At 45.4% G+C, this 24,146-nt stretch overlaps 1 long non-coding RNA gene across 1 annotated transcript in view; it reads right to left on the reverse strand.

The window, feature by feature from the left end:
* Window positions 1-9,105: 9,105 nt before the first annotated feature.
* LOC147007364 (uncharacterized) overlaps window positions 9,106-24,146 on the reverse strand; it is a 35,768-nt gene continuing 20,727 nt past the window's right edge. The window contains exon 3 of the long non-coding RNA XR_015054229.1: window positions 9,106-9,863. This is a non-coding gene — a long non-coding RNA (uncharacterized LOC147007364). The remainder of the gene's footprint in view (window positions 9,864-24,146) is intronic.

The raw sequence follows: 24,146 nt of genomic DNA on the forward strand, positions 1-24,146 counted from the left end.
ATAATGTTTTCTCTGGTATTTCATAAGCCATCGAAGCGAAAATTTGCAATTGCCTTCCTCCCTCAAGTCTGCATACATGGTAAAAAAATTTTACCTCAGAAGTCACATGGTTTGGCGGCCATCTTGGATAGAAAAATAGACCTTATCCGATTTTCACGAAACTTCACACACTTGTTCCGGTCGACGATGGAAAGCAGAATTTAAATTTATGATATCATAGGTCACAAGGTTCGGCAGCCATCTTGGATTGAAAATGAATAAATTTTAAAAATCTTCTTCTCCAGAAGGGCAAGACAGATTAAGACGAAACTTCACAGATATATTCCCCATGAGATCCTTTCTCAAGTTTGTTAATTTCTTCTTGATCGGTCACATGGTTTGGCGGCCATCTTGAGAAACCCCTAAAACCTTCAAACATCTTCTTCTCCAGAAGCGCTGGTCCACTGAAGGGGAGATTTCAGAACTATATTCGGGAGAGTAAGGCGATATAAGTTTGTTAATTTCGAATTGATAAGTCACATGGTTTGGCCGCCATCTTGGATTTAAGAAAAATATTAAATAATGTTTTCTCTGGAACCGCTTAACCAAACGAATCGAAAATTTGTAATTATCATCGAGAGGGCATTATGCACGCATGATAAAAATTATGACATCACACGTCACATGGTTTGGCGGCCATCTTGGATAGAAAAACGCACCTTAACCGATTAACACGAAACTTCACAACCGTGTTCCAATACCCAGTTGGAAGCAGAATATAAATTTCTGATGTCATAGGTCACATGGTTCGTCAGCCATCTTGGATTGAAAAACAATATCTTCAAACGTCTTTTTCTCTGAAACGGCTGAACAGATCCAGGCGAAACTCGACCACTATGACCGCCTCTCCATGACGAATAAAAAGTTCCAACCCCCTTTTGAGGTACGACGCAACGTTTGGCAGCCATATTGGATTGAAGGAAAAATATTAATTAATGTTTACTCTGGTACTACTGCATCAATAAATGTGAAGCATCACCTTTATGGTGCAACAGTCATGCGGAATGAGGGTTTGAAATTTCAACGGGATCGGGCGCAGGGTTTGGCAGCCATGTTGGTTTTAAGAAAAATATTAAATAATGTTTTCTCTGGAACTGCTTAACCTAGCGAAGCGAAAATTTGCACTTATCGTCTACAATTGTGTTTGCACATGTGGTGAAAATTATGATATCAGAAGTCACATGGTTTGGCCGCCATCTTGGATTGAAGGATAAATATTAATTAATGTTTACTCTGGAACCGCTTCCTCTGTATATGCGAAACTTCACATTTATAATTCAGGTGACATGCGAAACAAAAGTTTAAAATTTCAACCTGATCGGTCACGCGGTTTGGGAGCCAGAATTATTTAATTATTTGAATCTAGAAGCCAGTAATAACGAAATTGAACGCTTTGTGCTGCCCGGTTCAGAACTCGTCTGTTCCGCGCCCTCTCGAAGCAGGCCTGTGTTTGTATCACTATTAAATAATGTTTTCTCTGGCACCGCTTATCCGATAAATGCGAAACTTTGCGACTATGATTTAAGTCTCACGTTGAGTCAAAGGCGGACGCGGACTGGGTACCCGGTCATCACTGCCAGCAGTTATAAAGTGGCAGTTCTAGTTATTATTATTATTTTTATTATTATTTTTCTTCCGCCGTAAATTTGCAAAATTTCCAGTTTTTTTCGCTTTAAATGCCATTTTCTCAGAAATGGTAAGACCAATCGACACAAAATTTTCACCAGATATGTATCTTTTTTGATAGCATACATAATTGATAATTATGACGTCATAGGTCACGTGATACGGGCGCCATCTTGAAAAAACAGATCAACTTTGGACCTCTGTATCTCGGAAACCTTCTAGTGTAAAAAAATTTCGCTTGATAGATTTGAACAAGCTCCCTCTCGGGTATACGTGTGATTTTTCGTGACGTCATCAGTGAAGAGGTATCCCAGTAAAAATTCGTCAAGTAGAACGCCACATGGCAAAAATTTGAAATTTCTTGAGCATCATCTACACAAAAATTCATCGTAGAAAAAAATATTTTGACGTCATCAGTGACGTAATTCGGCCGCCATCTTGTTTTTTTGTGTTTTTTTAAAAAAATCTTCTTCTCCAGAACGGCTGTGCAGATTGAGGCGAAACTTTACAGGCACATTCCCCCTGAGGTCCTCTTTCAAGTTTGTTAATTTGTTGTTCATACGTCACATGGTTTGGCGGCCATCTTGAAAAAACCTTAAAACCTTCAAACATCTTCTTCTCCAGAAGCGCTGGTCCAATGAAGGCGAGATTTCAGAACTATATTCGTGACATGTATGCGATGCAAGTTTGTTAATTTCAAAGTGATAGGTCACATGGTTTGGCCGCCATGTTGGATTTAAGAAAAATATTAAATAATGTTTTCTCTGGTATTTCATAAGCCATCAAAGCGAAAATTTGCAAGTGCCTTCCTCCCTCAAGTCTGCATACATGGTAAAAAATTTTTACCTCAGAAGTCACATGGTTTGGCGGCCATCTTGGATAGAAAAATCGACTTTATCCGATTTACACGAAACTTCACACACTTGTTCGGGTCGACGATGGAAAGCAGAATTTAAATTTATGATATCATAGGTCACAAGGTTCGGCAGCCATCTTGGATTGAAAATGAATAAATTTTAAAAATCTTCTTCTCCAGAAGGGCAAGACAGATGAAGACGAAACTTCACACATACATTCCCCATGAGGTCCTTTCTCAAGTTTGTTAATTTGTTCTTGATCGGTCACATGGTTCGGCGGCCATCTTGAAAAAACCCTAAAACCTTCAAACATCTTCTTCTCCAGAAGCGCTGGTCGGATGAAGGGGAGATTTCAGAACTATATTCGGGACACGTAGGCGATATAAGTTTGTTAATTTCGAATTGATACGTTAGACGGTTTGGCCGCCATCTTGGATTTAAGAAAAATATTAAATAATGTTTTCTCTGGAACCGCTGAACCAAACGAATCGAAAATTTGTAATTATCATCTACCATCGTGTATGCACGTATGGTAAAAATTATGACATCACACGTCACATGGTTTGGCGGCCATCTTGGATAGAAAAACGCACCTTTACCGATTAACACGAAACTTTACAAACGTGTTCCAATACCCAGTTGGAAGCAGAATATAAATTTCTGATGTCATAGGTCACATGGTTCGTCAGCCATCTTGGATTGAAAATGAATAAATTTTAAAAATCTTCTTCTCCAGAAAGGCAAGACAGATTAAGCCGAAACTTCACACATATATTCCCCATGAGGTCCTTTCTCAAGTTTGTTAATTTGTTCTTGATTGGTCACATGGTTTGGCGGCCATCTTGAATTTACCTTAAAACCTTCAAACATCTTCTTCTCCAGAACACCTGATCTGATCAAGGGGAAACTTCACACCCCTATTGCACATGAGTAGGGAATACAAGTTTGTTAATTTCTAATTGATAGGTCACATGGTTTGGCAGCCATGTTGAATTTAAGAAAAATATTAAATAATGTTTTCTCTGGAACTGCTTAACCTATCGAAGCGAAAATTTGCGTCTGTCATCGTCCATGATATCTGCATACATGGTAAAAATTATGAGGTCACAAGTCACATGGTTTGGCCGCCATCTTAGATTGAAGGATAAATATTAATTCATGTTTACTCTGGAACCACTACTTCTATATATGCGAAACTTCATATTTATAATTTAGGCTACATGGGAAACAAAAGTTTAAAATTTCAACCTGATCGGCCGTGTGGTTTGGCAGCCAGAATTATTTAATTATTTGAATCTGGTCGCCAGTAATAAGGAAATTGAACGCTTTGTGCTGCCCGGTTCGTAACTCGTCTGTTCCGCGCCGTCTCGAAGCAGACCTGTGTTTGTATCACCATTAAATAATGTTTTCTCTGGCACCGCTTATCCGATAAATGCGAAACTTTGCGACTATGATTTAAGTCTCACGTTGTGTCAGTTGTGTCAAAGGCGGACGGACTGGGTACCCGGTCATCACTGCCAGCAGTTATAAAGTGGCAGTTCTAGTTGTAATTATAATTTTTGGTGGGAAGGTAACTTCTTGACATGGTCATCCCCATGCAGAATATAAAACAAGAACTTTAACTCGCTTCGATTGGATGAGATCACCTGATTCACCCTCAGAAGAGGTGCTCCTTCCTGCTCACCTGAAACCATCCCACCGGGTGGAACGTAAGTTACTCAGACTCTTGTCCTACATCGGAAATTATTCCAAACTTTGTCTGAACCACATGTTCTTCACCTGCATCACGTCCCATTTTGTCTGTTCCTCAGAAGTGTTGAGGACAAACAAATATTTTGCTGAACTCGAATCCAGACGAGCAGCAAACAAATCTTTCAGTTGGTCGAAGTCTGGCGTGAGTGTTAATGTGTCCGTATCAAAGTCATGACGTGCACGTGGATGATCATTGAAATTAATTGTTTGAAAAATCCAGTGGGAATTTGTGATGAAGAAAATAAAGATGTGAAATTGAAGGCAAAAGAAAGAAGAGAATTTAACTGAGATGCAGAAGCAATTGATGGGATATCATATTTCCAGGATTGTGATGGAAGGTATGATAATGATAATGATGGAGATGACGATGACAATGCTATTGAGGGATTTTGACTTCCTTTTGTTGATGTATGTGCAGAGGAAGCAGTTTCAGTAACGGCCACTGGAGAAGATGTGATCTTTGGCAGTGGATCCATCATCACTCCGTCGTACAAGCTCCAGGAATGTAAGACGAAACATCAGACTCTTACAGACGGCTGATCCAAGATGAAAAAAAAATGAACATCCGTCTCCAGAAGTACAGGTACTCAAACCTTGCAGAGACCTGATTTACTCACATCGTGCGTGACTTCTTCACTGTACAAACTCATTTGCACTCCATTGTCTTTCACTGGTTTTATTTCTCCCAGCAACCTTCAGCTGAGACCCAGCGTACGAGTTCTAACAACCTTCAGCTGAGACCCAGCGTACGAGTTCTCGCAACCTTCAGCTGAGACCCAGCGTACGAGTTCTCCCTTGATGACTTTTTTGATTGTGAATTTTGTTATTTTTAATTTCTGTGAATAAAGTGAACCTAAAATCTCTTGTCCTTTCAAATCATATGATGTACAAGTCAAAGGAATGGTGTCCAAAACATTGTGATGAAAATGGCTCCGAGGGGATTACAAATCTTTGAGAAATTTCAAGTGTTTGTTCATTTGTTTGTTGTTCTTTCACTCACAAACCGAAGCACCCAGAGACCCCAAATTTTGGGTGGACTCACGTTAGAATGTGGGCAAGATTTTACGTGAACGCATGTTGGTCTTCAAGGCCGTTTTGAGAGTAAATGCTGCGATGAGGTGAATATTGGGATGTGGGTTAGGTAACACTCAAAAGGTAACCACCATGCGGCCAATAACTCCAAAGCTTTTCAATGCACAACACGTCCTGAAACGCCGGCTCGGTAGTGATGGGTACCACCCCAGAGTGTTGTACAATGCAAAATCCAAAACACATTCAGGAGTTACATGTGAAAAACAAAAACCTTAAATTAATCAGGACATTATCGTGATTATTCCACTTTAATTTCTCACAAAAGAACGACTGAAGATATGAAAATAAGGTGAAAATTGCCTGACAATGGAAGATGGGAACCCCCCCCATTCCCTCACCCTCACACCCTCACACCCCCCCCCAAACCCAAACCCTCACACAGAGATCCTTTCCATCCCACCTCTTTTTCTTCTCTTAGTGTTAGCAACCATGACAAATGTAAAAGTTGGTGTGGATTTTCCCAGACATCCAAGCAGAAATCATCAGTCAGCTCCCGCCCCTAATCGGGAATGGAGGGGGGGGTTTCTGCCCATCACGGAATGCGAGGTACTCCAGTCTGCTTTGTAATATTTACTGGAGATTATGCCAGTAATTTTTCGTTCATGTGGAACAAAAATTGTCCAGGTGAGGTGAAAGCAATGTGTGGTGTCCTTCAGACTCCCTCACTGAAAGAATCTGGTGAGAAGGATCAGCATCAGGAAAATGAACCACATGTCCATACAGCTGCAGCTGACGATCACTGACTTTGCAGGTAACAAATCTCATTTGACTCTCAACAACCCCTCATTGACAAAGTCCAACCAGCGATAGCCAGGAATTCTGCGAAGAGACCCAGCACCATAGGAATTAAGTTGCCAACTCAGATCCCTGGTCAGAGACCAAGTCTCACATCCATAGAGCAAGACTGGAAGCATCAAGGACCTGAAGACCTGGACTTTCTTCCTCCCGCACAGGTACTGGTACCGTCACACCCCATTATCCAGTGAATCCATGACTTCAAAGGCCTGACCCAGACATCTATTGACCTCTGGCTCACAGCCAGCAGAGACGTGACTATCACTGCCTCGGAAAGTGAATCTCTCCGTGACCTCAACATCCTCGCCACAAACAGGTACAAACAAGATAGCAGCATCCAAGATGTCATTGAAAGCCTGGATCTTAGTTTTGACCCAGGGAACCCATAATACCAGCAGCTCAGACTCATTCAGCACCTCGAAGGTCCCCAAAAGGATATCTTGAGTCTCCGCCAAGATGACTGCATCATCTACGAAATCAAGGTCAGAGATCTTGACATTCCCATACTCTGCACCGCAGCTTGATCTCTCTGACATGCTCCCAGAATCCAGTTCATACAAGCGCTGAAAAGTGTGGGGGCCAGTACACACCCCTGACGAACTCCAGCAACAAGTGGAAATCAAAAGGCACTCGTTCACCACTTGCTTCACATGTGTACCAAATTTCGTAAATATATCTTGAGGGGATTTGTAGTGAAGCTCCGGAAACGAAATGTGACGGACGGACGGATGGAACCCATTTCTATATCCCCCGCCAACTTCGTTGGTTGGTGGGGATAATAATTCAGATTTGGTATCACCACATCTCACAGCACTTTCAGTACCAGTGCAGTTCAGACAACACATCAGTGTTTGAGCTTGTCACCTCCACTACTGAATGGGGATGGAGGACATGTTTTCACCTCTGTCCATTTGTATGTCTGTCTGTGAGCAGGATATCTCAAAAGATTTGGAATAGATTCGGTGGACAGGATGGGTGTGTGAGAAAGACAAATTGATTCGATTTTGGTGAAATCTGCATCCGGATCTGGATACAAGAATTTTAAGTGATTCTTCACCATTGACAGAGACAGGGCCAAAAAGGATATACAACGTGATATCTCAAAAATTTGTGGACACATTCGGATGAAACCTCATGGACAGATTTGGTGTATGACAAGGACGAATTCGTTAGATTTTGGTGAAGATTCAGATCCAGATGCTGGAATTTTTATAGCGATTCTTCACCATTGAGTGATCGGACCAAAAAACATGGAATGGAGAGCATGATATATCAAGTTGTGGCCCCATTTGTTCGGATGAAACTTGGTGGTTGAGTAGGGAGGTGAGGAGAACAAGCTGGTATCTGTTTGTGTTTGACTCCTTTGGCTTCCTCTTCCATATTTGTTGAAAACTGGTGGTTGCACCCAGGGGTGCATATGGGGGGAGGGTTTGTGGGTTTTTCGGCATAAAAAAATCCATGGTGGAGGGAGGGGGTAATCCCTCTGTAATCCTGGGGGTAGTCTTCACCATTGAGAATTTTGGTTGAGGTCCTGATGCAGATCCGGTCAATCGATGGGGTACAAAACATAAACTGTTCAACTTCGTTCATTTTCTCCCGTTTGTGTGTTTGTTAATTGTGAAATCAAAGGTTTTTCAAATGCAGCACATTGGTTGGTCACGTGTGTTATTCTGTCTGTTTGGTGATTGTGAAATTGAAGATTCGCAAGCACTGTACATTGGGTATGCCTGGTGTTAGCTTTATGGTTTGGGTGGTGGGCTTGGGATCCTCAGGTCCTGAGTTCAAATCCCACTCAGCTGCTGAATGAACACCAGGTGGCGTTGACTCTGCCTGTCATTTTACTGAGGTTGGCAAAGTGTGTGCCAGCTTGCTGGCATCTTGTGTTGGAGTGGTGACCAGTCCAGGATTGTGCCCACTCGCCAAGGAGACTGCTCAGGCAGAAACAATGCTCTGCAAAAGAGTATGGTCCCAATGGATGGATGTATATTGGCTGGTCTGTTCTGTTGTTCTCTCTGTTTGTCTGTCAATTGCCAACAGGTCTCAATTTTACTGTGATATTCAAGAAACTTCACCACCTGGTAGTGATAGTGACAAGCTGGAAACCTATTGTTTTGAGGTCAAAAGGTCAAGGTCACATTTATAGTGAATTTTCAATCGATTCACCATATATATATATATATATATATATATATATATATATATATATATATATATATATATATATATATATAATCTCCTGGTGTTGGCGCAGTGTTTAGGGCAGTGGCTTGGGATCCAAAAGGTCCTGAGTTCAAGCCCTGTTGGGCCACTGAATTAATACACCAGGGGGTTGACTCAGCTTGTCATCCTTCCGAGGTCGGCAAAATGAGTACCAGTGTACTGGGCCGGTGTATACCCCGGTTAAAATAGGTGTACCATATCCCTGTGTCGTAAGAGGCGACCAGGGTTGCGTCAGGAAGGGCATCCGGCGTAAGACATGTGCCAAATCACAATGCGGATCATACGGATGATCCGCTGTGGCGACCCCGAAAGGGAGCAGCCGAAAGAAGAAGAAGATAGATATATACATATACATATACATATATATATATATAGATATACATATATATATTGTTGCGGATCCAGGGGTGGGGGGTTCTCACCCAAGTCTCAATAGCCAAATGTTACAGATTCGGCACCACCCTCACCACCGCCGTCTCCGGGGTTTATACTGTCGGCTGTCTCGGCACAGGCCTCTGGTCATGCGTCTTCAATTGCGATACCAACGTACCCCTGGACCTTACCAGTTGCGGAAATAGAACCCCGGTTACAGACTCGTTTTGTCAGATGCCGAGCGTTTTCTGCCAGTCTGTAACCATTTTGGTTTTATATACCAATCGAGCGAATTGTTTTTCAGCGCCACACGAATTGAGTCAAAGCGGCAACTTCATACAAATCAGCCAGATTTATTGGGGAACCTCGGGGAACACAACACAAGCAAAATATTCACGACAATGTTTTAATTAATCCATAACCCGTTCTTAACTTGGGAGATACGGATTACGGGTTTCGAAGAGGTTCCTCCCGAGATAAGCCTGAAACAACATGCAGACAAGACAGAGTACTTGGTGATGTTTCATGGAAGAGAGGAAAGTGTCAAAAGCATGAATGTCGCTCATAACAAGCGGATGTCCACGGATTCGAGCCCCGAGCTCGAGCATACCGCGTGGCAAAATAGCGCTCGTCCTCCTTTTTCGCATCGCCCACGCACGCGGCCTCCATGCGTTCAGACCCCGCGAGGTCGACTGCACCAGACCGTCAGGTCGATGATGGGTTTCAGCTGGTTTCTCACAAGGTCCAGCATACAAGTCCCGGCCTGGCCTGTTCACCAGGCCTCCTTCACGAAGCAGATCGCAGACAGACACAGCCGTTCCCTACACAGCAGATCACGACTCCCCCCAGTCGTTTCTCATCCAGCCGAGGGCAGACAGACCTCATGCAGTCCTTTCCATGCCTTTCCCTCGGCCCTGGCTCGCTTCTCCAGGCCACAGAAGGCAGACCCGGTGCGCCCAGGTCCAGTTTCTCTCCAGGCAGAATCACCACTCGCTTTCCTTTTTCTGCTCGCCTTGAAGCCCCAGCACGCCTCAAAACCGACTGCAGTTTTTGTACTTCTCTCATTTCACTTCCTTTTTAGGCCACTCCTTCTCAGCCGACTGGGCAGGGCTGCATCCAGAGAGGGGAAGGAAGAAGAAGCTCTCGGTCCACCACCACTGCACAAACAAATAACAGCCTGTGGCACCTCCCGACACACGTCACGTCAAATTACCAAACAACCTGGCTAAACATGCATTTAATGGGGGATCTGGGCTAATCCTATATCTAGTCTCATACTCAGGGCCATTTCCGTTACAACATACATATATATATATATATATATATATATATATATATATATATATATATTTTTTTTTTTTTGTTTGCCCGACGAACCGTGAACCCGTTGGGTTCCCATTGTGACAGCGGTTGATAAAAAAATCATTTAAAAAAAATAATAAAACATCCAGCGAACTATGCAGCTGAGGTTGTTTGCATTGATCAAATAATCCCGAAGAGTCGTTGTCTGAATAAGCCTGGTGTTGGCTTAGTGGTTAGGGTGGTGGCTTGGGATCCCATTGTCCTGAGTTCAAGCCCCATTGGCTGCTGAATTAACACCAGGGGGTTGACTCAGCCCGTCATCCTTCCGAGGTCGGCAAAATGAGTGCCAGTGTACTGGTCCCGGTGTATGCCCCGGTTAGAACAGGTGTACCATATCCCTGTGTGTCGTAAGAGGCGACCAGGGTTGGCGTCAGGAAGGGCATCCGGCCATAAAACATTGCCTCACAAAAAGCCAAACCCCTGCACAGCAGGGAAAAATGGCTGTAAAAACGGTCATTTTTATATATAGTCGTCTGAATCAGGAATTGATTTTTTAATAATTTTTTTCTTTGCCTGATTTGAACAAAACTTGATGCTGCACACCGCAGGAGAATGGTGAGTAAGGTGGGCAGAAAATTTTTGCACTATCATGTATCGTTTTGGCTGTATTTCGGAAACAAAAATACATTTTTCATACAAAAATACAAGATGAGAGTTTTCGTAATATATTGAAGATAGATGTGTGTGTGTGTGTATATATATATATATATATATATATATATATATATATATATATATATATATATATATATATATATATATATATATATATATATATATATATTGTGATGGCTGTGGAAATACGCAGAACACCATACAGGTCATCAGTTAGTGATGCCGATAAGTCCGTGTTCATTTAGATTTCCCCACCATTGTTTAATGGGATTTATCCGTGTAGACAGGGCTGTGATCTTGAGTTGGTTGCGATTTGTTAGGGTTAGTGCCACCGCCTCCAAACCATACAACATAGCTGGTCTCACTACCGTCTTATATACTTTCCCCTTCACTCTTTCAGCTACCCTTCTGTCACAAATCACTCCTGCAACTCTTCTCCACCCACTCCATCCTGCCTGCACTCTCTTTTTCACTTCTCTCCCACACTCACCGTTACTTTGGACAGTTGATCCCAAGTTTTTAAACCTATCCACCTTCCCCAGCCCAACTCCTTGCAACCGCACCATACCACCACCCTCCCTCTCATTTACGCACATGTATTCCGTCTTACTCCAACTGACTATCATTCCCCTTCTCTCCAGTGCGTACCTCCACCTCTCAAGGCTCGCCTCAGCCTGCTCCCTACAGATCATGATGTCATCCGAGAACATCATAGTCCATGGGGACTCCAGTCTGATCTCGTCTGTCAACCTGTCCATCACCATTGCAAACAGGAAAGGGCTCAGAGTCGATCCTTGGTGCAATCCCACTTTACCTTAAACCGGTCCGTCATTCCTACCGCACACCTCACCGCTGTCACTGTCCTCGTACATATCCTGCACGATCCTCACATACTTCTCCACCACTCCAGACTTCCTCATACAATGCCACAACTCCTCTCTTGGCACCCTATCATAAGCTTTCTCAAAATCCACAAACACACAATGCAACTCCTTCTGGCCTTCCCTATACTTCTCCATCAACATTCTCAAAGCAAACATTGCATCAGTGGTGCTATTTCCTGGCATAAACCCATATTGCTGCTCACAGATCATCACCTCTCCTCTCAACCTAGCTTCCACTACTCTTTCCCACAACTTCATGGTGTGGCTTCACATCTTTATCCCTCTGTAATTTCCACAGCTCTGCACATCACCCTTATTATTGAAAATCGGAACCAGTACACTTAATCTGCACTCCAGGCATCTTCTCACTTTCCAAGACTTTATTATACAATCTGGTTAACAACCCCACTGCCATCTCTCCAAAGCACTTCCATGCCTCCACTGGTATGTCATCTTGGCCAACCGCCTTTCCACTTTTCATCTTCTTCATAGCAGTCCTCACTTCATCCTTACTGATCCACCCCGCTTCCAGATTCACTATCTCCACCTCTTCCAACCTTCTCTCTCATTTTCTTCATTCATCAGCTCCTCAAAGTACTCCATCCACCTTCTCAACACACTCTCCTCGCTCGTCAGCACATTCCCATTTGCGTCCTTTATCACCCTAACCTGCAGCACATCCTTCCCAGCTCGGTCCCTCTGTCTTGCCAATCGGTATAAATCCTTTTCCCCTTCTTTTGTATCCAACTTCTCATACAGCTCGTCATATGCCTTTTCCTTGGCCTTTGCCACCTCTCTTTTGCCTTTCGCCGCCACTCCTTGTACTCGTGCCTACTTTGTTCATCTCTGTGACTATCCAACTTCTTTTTCGTCAACCCTTTCTTCCTTATACTTTCCTGTACTTCCTCATTCCACCACCAAGTCTCCTTATCTTCCTTTCTCTGTCCAGATCTCACACCAAGTACCTTCCTCTCTATCTCCCTCACAACTTCTGCTGTCGTTGCCCAATCATCCCACCCATATTTACCACCATCCAACGCCTGTCTCACCTCCTTACTATATTTCACGCAACAGTCTTCCTCCTTCAGCTTCCACCATCTGGTCCTTGGTTCAGCCCTCACTCTCTTCCTCAACCTCACCTCTAAAGTCATCCTACAGACCACCAATCTATGCTGTCGAGTTACACTCTCCCCTGCCACCACCTTACAGTCACTAATCTCTTTCAGGTTGCATCTCCTGCTTAAGATGTAATCCACCTGTGTGCACTTTCCTCCACTCTTGTATGTCACCCTGTGTTCCTCCTTCTTGAAATACGTATTCACCACTGCCATTTCCATTCTTTTTGCAAACTCTAAGACCATTTGCCCTTCCACATTTCTCTTGTTGAGACCGTACCTACCCATCACCTCCTCATCCTCTTTATCCCCTTCCCCAACATGCCCATTGAAATCTGCTCCAATCACCACTCTTTCATCCTTGGATACACTCTCCACCACTTCATCTAACTCACTCCAGAAATCTTCTTTATACTCCATCTCACACCCCATATGTGCGGCATATGCAGATGACATTCATCATCACCCCTTCAATTTCCAACTTCACACTCATCACTCGGTCAGACACTCTCCTCACCTCCAATACCCTCTTGACATAATCTTCATTCAGGATTACCCCGACACCATTTCTCCTCCCATCCACACCATGGTAGAACAGTTTGAAACCACCTCCAATGCTCCTTGCCTTACTCCCCATCCACTTGGTCTCTTGTACACACAGTATGTCCACCTTTCTTCTCTCCATCATATCAGCCAACTCTCGCCCTTTGCCAGTCATCGTCCAAACATTCAGAGTTCCAACTCTCACCTGCACACTTCTACCCTTCCCCTTCTCCCACTGCCTCCGGACTCGCCTTCCCAGTCTCCTTCTCCTTCGCCCAGCAGGAGCACAATTTCCACTGGTACCTGCTGATCACCGGTACCGGTGGCGGTCGTTGGTAACCTGGGCCTCGACCGATCCGGAATGGAAATTCGTTTTGTTGTCCGCATAATGATTTGGCATCGGTTTTTCCGCCGGAAGCCCTTCCTGACGCAACCCTGGTCGCCTCTTACGACACACAGGGATATATGTGTGTGTGTGTATATATATATATATATATATATATATATATATATATATATATATATATATATATCGTGTTACGGCTGTGGAAATTCGCAGAACACCATAAAGGTTCCTGAGATTAGCTATGCCAGTAAGTGAGTGTTCAGATAGCTTTCCCCACCGTTGTTTAGAGGGGTTTATTCGTGTTCGCCGGGCTGCGACTCTTTGAGATAGCCGTTTTTCTTTATCTATCGTTATTTTGAACCACGCAAACAACAACCGCCACCAAGTACGCCACAACGCCAAGCACGCAACAAACCTTCACACGAACAACCGCCACCAACTACGCCACAACAACCACCACCATCTTCGCCACTACGTCCGCTTCCGAACGCCATCCTCCACGGATCACGCGACGACGGTTTCCATGCCGGAACGTCAAACAAAGGTGCCAAGGAAAGAACTGCGATGACGCGTAGGTTTTACTGCCTTTTTCTCCGAGGCTGGTGTGAAGGTAAGGGGGCAGGGCAGCTCGCTTCCGATTGGTGCATGCATGGCGTGAGGGGGTCGGAGTGAGGGCACACCCCTTTTCGAGAAGCTTCTTGAAGGAAGGTGGAGCTGAAAACGGGGTGGGGCGAAGGGCGAAGGGGTGGGGAGCCCCACGCTATAAAGGGCGGACCGCACACGAGGCTCACTCTCTCTTCTTGGTTCATACTCGCCCCTGTCTCATGGTGGTCCAGTTCTTCTTCTTCTTCCTCGCTTGGTTCCTGCGTTAGTGGTCCTGTGAACGGCTTGTTGGTGGGAGACGCGGACGGAAGGCGCAGCAATGCCGGCTGTGTGGTGGACCTGCGCGTCCAGACAAGGAGTGCCGGAAAGAGCTTGCCGGCCACGTGGGAGCCCGGAACCAGGCGCGACCACGCTGACGGTCATGGGAGCGGGACATCGCGACTCGCCGACCACAGAGGCACCTTGAGGGTGCAGGTAACCGGCCACGGTCTTGCGGGACCCGTTCGGTCCTCCAGGTCCCGGTTTATAAAGGTCCCCGGACCCCGTCTACCTCCCTGCCCATGGGGAGGTCTTTCCTTTTGTTTTTGTATGCATGTTGTGGTGCCATGTCCTGTTCAGTAATAACTGTATAAGTGACTGGAGATAATAATCATATTCGGTTGTATTGCTTTTGCTTCTCGCCTGAATATTGCATGACTGCCTTGGCTGTCTATACGTGTGCCTGTTAATAAATGTCCTTGTCTGAAATGTATCCTGTTCGTTGCGTCATCTTTCCCTCATTGTAAATGCCATCTTGCATTGTGGAATAATTAGTTGGGTTTTAAACACCCGGTAAGGAGAATCGGATCCGTGGAGGTCGGCGATAATACCCGCTCGGTTATCGCTTGAGAACGGAATGGACCGCTTCAGCGGTTCGTGTCTCAAGCCGACCTGCGGCGCGGTGCAGCCCCTCGGTAGGTTACCCGTGCGAGTACTAAGGTATATCGACATTCGGCAATTCACGCTATCTTGCGTGGGTAGAATGCGGACTGGGCTGTGGTGAGGTTAAACCCCCACCCGTGACTGGTTTCTGGCGATAGTTCCAGGAGGGTTATGACGGAATTGTCCGTCCGGTGGGTGACACGGCTGCTATTAGTGGAAAGCGGCCGATCGCATGACGACGGGCGCGAATTCATATATATATATATATATATATATATATATATATATATATATATATATATATATATATATATATATATATATATATATTATTCGAATTTTGGCCTGCCTGGCGTGCGAGCGATTGCGTAACTCCAATCGCAACCGCGTCGCCCACCGGACGGACAATTCATTCGTGACCCTCCTGGAACTACCGCCAGGAGCCAGTCACGGGTGGGGGTTTAACCTCACCACGATCATGCCAATTGCCCACCCGCGCAGTATCGGGTTACTCGCCAAATTCGACCTTCCTAAGTACCTGCGCGAGTTGTCGACCGGGCGATTGTACCTCGCCGCAGGTCGGCCGAGGACACGAACCGCTTAAGCGATCCGTTCCGTGCTACAGTGATAACTGAGCGGTGTCATCGCCGACCTCGACGGATGCGATTCTGTTTACCGGGCGTTTAAAACCCTCCACTAATTTATTCCGCGATACAAGATGGCACTTTCAAAAGGGAAAAAGACGACGAATGGGATACATTTCACCCAAGGACATTTATTCAAGCACACACGTATTCAAAAGTATATATATATATATATATATATATATATATATATATATATATATATATATATATATATATATATATATATATATATATATATATATATATATGCCTGGTGTTGGCGCAGTGGTTAGGGCAGCGGCTTGGGATCGAAAATGTCCTGAGTTCAAGCCCTGTTGGGCCACTGAATTAATGCACCAGGGGGTTGACTCAGCCTGTCATCCTTCCGAGGTCGGCAAAATGAGTAGCAGTGTACTGGGCTGGTGTATACCCTGGTTAAAATAGGTGTACCATATCCCTGTGTCGTAAGAGGCGACCAGGGTTGCGTCAGGAAGGGCATCCAGCATAAAACCTGTGCCAAATCACGATGCGGATAACACGGATGATCCGCTGTGGCGACCCCTATCGGGAGCAGCCGAAAGAAGAAGAAGAAATATGTATATATATATATATATATATATATATATATATATATATATATATATATATATGTGTCTACATTATCCTGTACCTACAATATATCGATACGAATGAATGCCAATGTGTATCAGTCTGTCTGTCTCCTCAATAACTCCAAAACCATGAAACTGAGCGGCCCCAAACATTGCATGCACAATCCGGGAACTCCAACGTGGTGCAGCAGTGAAAACTGAGTGTTTGGGACTTGGGACCCTCGCTGGGATCATAATTCACCATTTTGTTTGGCATGCTCGACAACGCCTTGACCTGGAACAGGCCACAACGGTTTCTTCAAGTTGAAGTGCTCAAATGTATTTTTTCACTTTCCTCACTCATATCATCGAATTCCTGATCTTTATGCCTTCAAATCGCTGTTTTCATCGATTTTGTAAGTGCTATAGTTTTTAAATTCTCAGCTTGAAGCGATTTCATACATTGAGACACGATTTACCACGATGTACCCTCACGTACGAATTAAAGTGTAGAATCGAAATATAGTTTGGAACCTGGATGTGAGTGGAACCTGGATGAGTGGCCAGGTCCACGAGAATGAAGGGTCTTACCCGCACCCTCGTGGCGCGATGGCGGCAAGCCGCGATGTCAGCGTATCTGAGCCTGACTCCGTGCCCCTGGCGTTGCCGGCGAGCTCTCTCCAGTGTTCGGCCCGCGTCTGCTTCGAGCTCCGTCTCCTGACTCTCCAGACTGCCGACACCGACACACTGCACACTGCACACGACTTGACTGCCACACTTGACTGCCGCGAGCTGCGCCGTGCTCACGCTTCTGTCGGCCGAGGGAGGAGCGTATATGCAAATTTCTGGATCAAAGCGGGTTCGGAGGCGGGGCCACACCACCCGATGCTCAGCCATTGGATGGATGAAAAGTGGGCGTGAATCATTCCTGATCCGCTTTTCGAGGCGAAAGGAAGCCAATTCACAACCCATGGTCCGGTGTGTGGAAGAAAGGCGGTGGTGGGAGTTTGCTGTGGTGGTTTGGGAAGGGTGTTGGTGGTGACGATTTGGTGGCTGGCGGGAGTCGTTTGAAAATGGCGGTGAAGCGATGTTTGCGGGGTGGAGTTGTGGAGGTAAAGAGGCGAAGGTGGTGGTGTTTGAGTTGTCGTTGTTTGAGAATGATGTTGGTGGTGGCAATTTGGTTGCTGGGGGATGATTGGTCCAAAATCATGATAGAGAAAAGAAAAACGGCTAACTCAAAGGATCTAAGCTCTGTGAACACGGAAATTCCTTCGAAACAATGATGGGGAAATCTAACTACACAATTACTTATCGTCAAACTGATCGAAGGTCCTTCATGGTGGTCTGCGAAAGCCGTAACAATATATATACACACATATATATATATATATACACACATACACATACACACACATATCCATATTTTCACACACACACACACACATACATATATACACACACACACATATATATATACACACACACACACACACACACACACACACACACACACACACACACACACACACACACACACACACATACATATACACACACACACACACACATATATATACACACACACACACACACACACACGTACATATATACACACACACACACACACACATACATATATACACACACACACACACACATACATATATACACACACACACACACATACATATATACATATACATACACACACACACACATACATATATACACACACACACATACATATATACACACACACACACACACACACACACATACATATTGTTGTGGTTGACGAAATTCACAAACCACCAGTCAGGTCCCTTAGGTGAGATATCTCTGTAAGTATATGTGTAGTTAGGCCCAAACCCGTTGTCTAGAGGGAATAAATGTCATTCACTCGGGCTGCGACTCTTCAGGATAGCCGTTTTTCTTTTACTATCTTTATTTTGGACCAGCCGCCATTACTACCACCACCAACCACGTCTCAACAGCCGTCACACAACAACCACCAACCACAACGCCGCTTCACAACAACCACCAACCACAACGCCGCTTCACAACAACCACCAACCACAACGCCGCTTCACAACAACAACCACCAACCACAACGCCGCTTCACAACAACAGCCACGACCTTTACCGTCACTACTCGCCACCATCGCATCACCGTCATTCTCGCGCCACTTGTGGGCACCGATACTGGACTCGTGTAGGGCGCGCACCGAGCAGCGTGTTCAGAAACATCACAGACTTTCCGAGAAAAACGGATCAAAAACGACTCACGCCCACTTCTGTTCCGTCCTATCGGCGAGCTGGGGCGATTTGGCCCCGCCTCCAGGGCGTTGGAGTGAGGACGCTATATGCAAATTCATGGATCAAAAAGCATTCACGCCCACTTTTCCTCGGTCCAATGGGGAGCCAGTTAGAGAGGTGAAGGGTCGGAGGCAGAGGGTCAAAGGTGAAGGAACGAAGCCACGGGGCTTAGAAAAACGGCTGCGTTCGTCCTTAAAAAAAGTTCAGTTGGCAGTTGTGAGTTCGGAGGGGAGAAGTCAAGAGTGAAGAGTTGGGACGAGCCAAGAGAGGAGACGGAGAGGGCGATTAGACGGAGCTGTGGAGTGGTGGCCGTGGCGAAGGCGGACGAGGGGATGCTCGCGTCGGTGCCGGGAGCTGCAGAGGGAGAGGCCAGCAACGTGACCGAGGTCGAGGAGGAGACGCTCGTCGCGGGACCCGAGACAGGGTGATATCCTCCTTTCCCCCGAGCATCAACAACCCCCTCCTGTTTCCCCCCGCGCTGAGATAGTGCGACAAGGGGCCCCCTTCCCACCCCCTACCAGACACTGCCCGCGAGGCCCGCGGAGTTGAGGCGCCACCGCCACTTTGCGTCTCATCATCAGACGGTAGGCCCGACACGGTCTCAGCCCCAGGCCCGCCTCATCCTGGAGGGTGGTTCTTTTCTTTTGCTTTGGGTATCTGTGTTGTCGGCGCCGTCTGTGAAGTAAAATTGTATAAGTGTTGCCGTGTGCTCGGTAGTCGGATAGCTCTGCATTGTGTTTCTCTTTTATATTTGCTTTTTGTGTAATATTGTGTTTCTTCTCCTTTTACATGTGCTTTTGGTGTAATTGTATATGTGTGCTTCCCGTTCATCGTGAAATAAATGTGAGTTATGTTGAACTGTTTTCCCGCTTCGCTTCGTCTTTTCTTTCATTGAATCTCCATCTTGCTTCACGTAAAGGGTTGGTCGTGGGCTAAAACGCCCGATAATTAATCGAACCGTCGAGGCCGACGAATAACACCGCTCGGTTATCCCGATAGTACGGAACGGGTCGCTTAAAGTGGCCCGTGTCCGAAGTCGACCTGCGGCGAGGTGCGATCGCCCGGTCTACCCTCCGTGTGGGTACTTAGGTAGGTCGAATTTGGCGAGCAACCCTATCTCACGCGGGGGCCGATTGGCACGATCGTGGTGAGACCGAAAGGTCCACCCGTGACTAGTTCCCGGCGTTAGTCCGAGAGGGTCACGACTGGATTGTCCGTCCGGTGGGCGACGTGCCGCGATTCGAGTTACGTGGCCGTCCGCACGCCAGCGGGCGCGAATCCGCAACAATACACACACACACACACACACACACACACACACACACACACACACACACACACACACACACACACACACACACACACACACACACACACACTTCAGTTCTCAGCGATTTTGGCCGATTCAAGGCAGAAATCAAGAAGATGACCAAATCCCAAGATCTCAGGGAAGTTGAAGAGAAACGAAATTGTTCTGGTGATCACTGGAGTGACGTGATGAAGAAGAAGAACCTCACAGAATATTAATTCATAAACGGGAAGGTTTTAAACACGTGATGTGGTTCATTAATTTTTCTTAACTCATAAATTAGTTTTTCATTTTGCTGAGACTTGTCACGAAGAAAACACGTGAACTCATCGGAGCCAATCACTTGTATCCTTCCAGAGAGCCAATCAAGGCGGAGGATGCTGCAAGACCAGGGGAAACGAGAGCTCCTCTTCATGACATGTTCTAAACTGACGAGTATTCCACATCCCCAATCACTCAACACATCAATATTTAATAATTAATTTAAAAAACATCACCTGAACGATTGAACGAAGTAGATTTTGCTTGTTTAAAAAAAACCACGAGAACAACGAACGAGTCTCTTCGACTTTCCCTCTTGGACGCCATTTTAAATGTACAGCGGCCCAACTCCGATCAATCGTTCCTTGTTCACCAACCGTGGAGAGGATAATCACCACACACGTGTTCATGAACTCCATGGTGGTTTGAAACGGAACATTTTGTACTCATTTGACGGAGTTCCCATCTTTCCCCGTGCTATCCCTCCACATGGAGTGGAGTTCACTCTCCACCGAACGACATGATAAATATTTTCCAATAATCGATTTCACAAATAACAAACATGGGTGGAAACATCACCTTCGTCCACCTTCGGTCGTGGATGTGTTGAGAAAACGAGGTGGTTGGGTGGGAATCAAAAAAAGGTTATCTATTTATTACGTACGCACGTACACACACAAAATGAATATTCATTCACACACACACCAAAAAGACATAAACGAATATGGAGGTGAACCATTACTCATTGTGTGTGTAAGATCCTTGATAACAAGGTTTATCATGAATAACATAAATTAAATAAACACACGTTTGTTGTACAATGTTTGTCATGAGAATCCCAACTGATCAACATGAACGTTTTAAATCCTGTTCTCATTGCTGGAAATGATTTGAAAGATAAAAGGATTCGTGTTGTTCATCAACCTTGGATCACGTAGTTTTCACCGGAAGAGATAAATCAGAACAAAAATATATAATTATATCTCGGTTGAGATATCAATGGAGACGATGGAAAGGGGGCGTGGCCACAGTCCATTGTGACGTCACAATGAGAATTCAAACAACAGGGAACTCCAAAGACTAAGCGGTGTCGTTAAATCTTCAGTCGGTGGATAGCCGTGCACCAGCCATGTTGTTTCCCATTGCGCTGTTCGTGTTCACCATCCTCGGGAGTGGAACGTCCCGTCCGTCACAGCAGGTAAGGGGGGATTGTGAGAAATAGCCCACTTTACTTTTTATAATATCACAAGTAACTTCATCATCTTGAAACGTGGATAATGTAACGTTGTTTTTATAATTTGTTTATTTAAATTCCTCCAAAACAAGATTGAAAGCTCCTCAAGGTGTTTGGGTTGTCCAGTCCAAATCCCATATTTAATCTTCCTTGTCTGTCCTTGATGTCCTTGTTGCAATGAGGAACAAGAGAGTTTATCTTTGTTTGGAAACTTGATCAAAATGTAGGTTTCCATGGAGAAACAAAGTATTTCGAGCTCTGATTCCGACACTGATTCCACAATCATCAGCAACTCTGAAGGTTCTTGATGTGTTGAACTGATCAGTGGGATTTGGAATAAACTATAAAATATAAAATCAGTAATGTAAACGATTTGGGGGAATTGTGGAGCCGAATCGTTTCGATCCTGATGTGAGGGAATCAAACAAAGATGGAGACAATGGAAGTGTTGGTAACGATGGAAACGCCGGCCGGTCACGTGTTCACTCCACATTGATGGGTTATGTTTTTCAGTTGACGGTTTATAAGGGATTTTGTTTTCATTGTTAAATCAGTTTAATGTGTTTCGGCACGGACATGGACACGGCACAGGCATGGACACAGCATAGGCATGGACACAGCATAGGCATGGACATGGACATGGACACGGCCCAGGCATGGACATGGCACAAGCATGGACATGCACACGGACACAGCACAGGCATGGACATGGCACAGACACAGCACAGGCATGGACATGGCACAGACATGGACACGGACACAGCACAGGCATGGACATGGCACAGACATGGACATGGACACAGCACAGGCATGGACATGGCACAAGCATGGAAACGGACACAGCACAGGCACGGAGACAGCATGGACACAGGCACAGACACGGAGACAGCATGGACATAGGCACGGACACGGACACGGCATGCACACAGCACAAGCATAGGCACGGACACCATTGACAAAATGGGTGACGACTGCTTTGTCCCACCACCACAGTATCACCAGGTCTCATGTACGTCACAGGATCGTCCCGTTTTAAACTTTCTTGGGACACCATTTGTGTCTGAGGTCGTGCCTTGTCATGTCCCACTGTCATCGAAGTGTCCTTGCTGTGTCGATGTCCCACCCCATTGGAGGGGAGGGGGAGAGTCGTAGGTATTGTGGGAGTGATGGTTGATGGGGGATTGTAAGGGGATGGTGGAGAGAAGGGGGTTGTTTGGGGTGTTGTTAGGTGGAGTGGGGGCGATGCTTGATGGAGGATTGTGGGTGATGTTGTAGGGGGAGTGGTGATCTGTGTACATGTGCTGGTAGTTGGGTAGAGATGGTGTTCGAGTTTTGAGCGACGGCTGTTTCTTCCACCTAATAGTGGAGATGACATCCTCCATCATTTGTGGTGGATAACCACAAGGTCTCGCCATTTCTGTTGATTTATAACATTTCTCGATAACATGTTCTGAGCACATATGTGAACATTTTTATGCCCGATCTACACTTGGGTACTTCCGACAAACCTCTTTGTTTCTATTTGGTGTAGTTTGGGTGTTTCCACCATTGGTGGAGCATGACACCATCTTGGTTTGTATTATGTGCTGTACCAGCACCAAGGACTCATCGACTCGGTATTTTGGTGAAAAATCTAAAATTCTACTCAGTTTGAGTTAAATCGTACCACAATGTAACCCATATTCAATGTGAAACGGATCTCAAGGAGTACTTCTGGGTGTGACGTCACGGCTAAGTTTGAAGATGAAGAAAACTTTGACTTTTATTGCAAAAGTACCTTCTTTATAAATCACAAATCGGAAAAAGACACATTATAAATATTTTGTGGATTATCAAAGGATAGATAATAGAGTTGAGGTGTTCTGGGCGTTGAAAAGCGATGTGAACGAGGGAAAGGGGGTGTGGCTGCAATCCATTGTGACATCACAATGACAATTCCAACAATAAGGAACTCTAAAGACAGAGCGGTGTCATGAAATCTTCAGTTCGTGGATAGCCGTGCACCAGCCATGTTGTTTCCCATTGCGCTGTTCGTGTTCACCATCCTCGGGAGTGGAACGTCCCGTCAATCACAGCAGGTAAGGGGGGATTGTGAGAAATAACAATGTATTGTACTCGTGGAAAGTACACAACACAATGGTAAATGAGTCACGTTCTTTGTCATTTGGTAAATCAGGTCTGTACGGAGGATTTAAAATGGGGAGTTTGTGTGTGAGTGAGGATGTGTGTGTGTGTGTGTGTGTGTGTGTGTGTGTGTGTGTGTGTGTGTTTCTCAAAGCACAATTTATTCTCTCTGCTGACTACCATATCTCTCTCTCTCTCTCTCTCTCTCTCTCTCTCTCTCTCTCTCTCTCTCTCTCTCTCTCTCTCTCTCTCTCTCTCTCTCTCTCTCTCTCTCTCTCTCTCTCTCTCTCTCTCTCTCTGTGTGTCCCATCCATGCTCCTCCCCCTCCTTATACACGTGAGCACCCTCTTCCCACACCCCTGTCTCACTGTCCCCCCCTCTCTCTCTCTCTCCCCTCTCCATGTCTTCCTCTCTGGATGGCAGTTGTATCCGGACGGTGGTTATCTCTGGACGTGTCTGAATGTTAGTTTTCTCCATATGTGTCTGGACAGGTGGTTATGTCCAGGCTGTGTTTGTCTCCAGACTTGCCCGGGAGGTGTTTATC

The sequence above is a fragment of the Eptatretus burgeri genome, unplaced genomic scaffold (genome assembly GCF_056783735.1).
Source record: "Eptatretus burgeri isolate ZD-2024b unplaced genomic scaffold, Ebu_testis_v1 Ebu_testis_scaffold_253, whole genome shotgun sequence".
NCBI classification, from domain to species: Eukaryota; Metazoa; Chordata; class Myxini; order Myxiniformes; family Myxinidae; genus Eptatretus; species Eptatretus burgeri.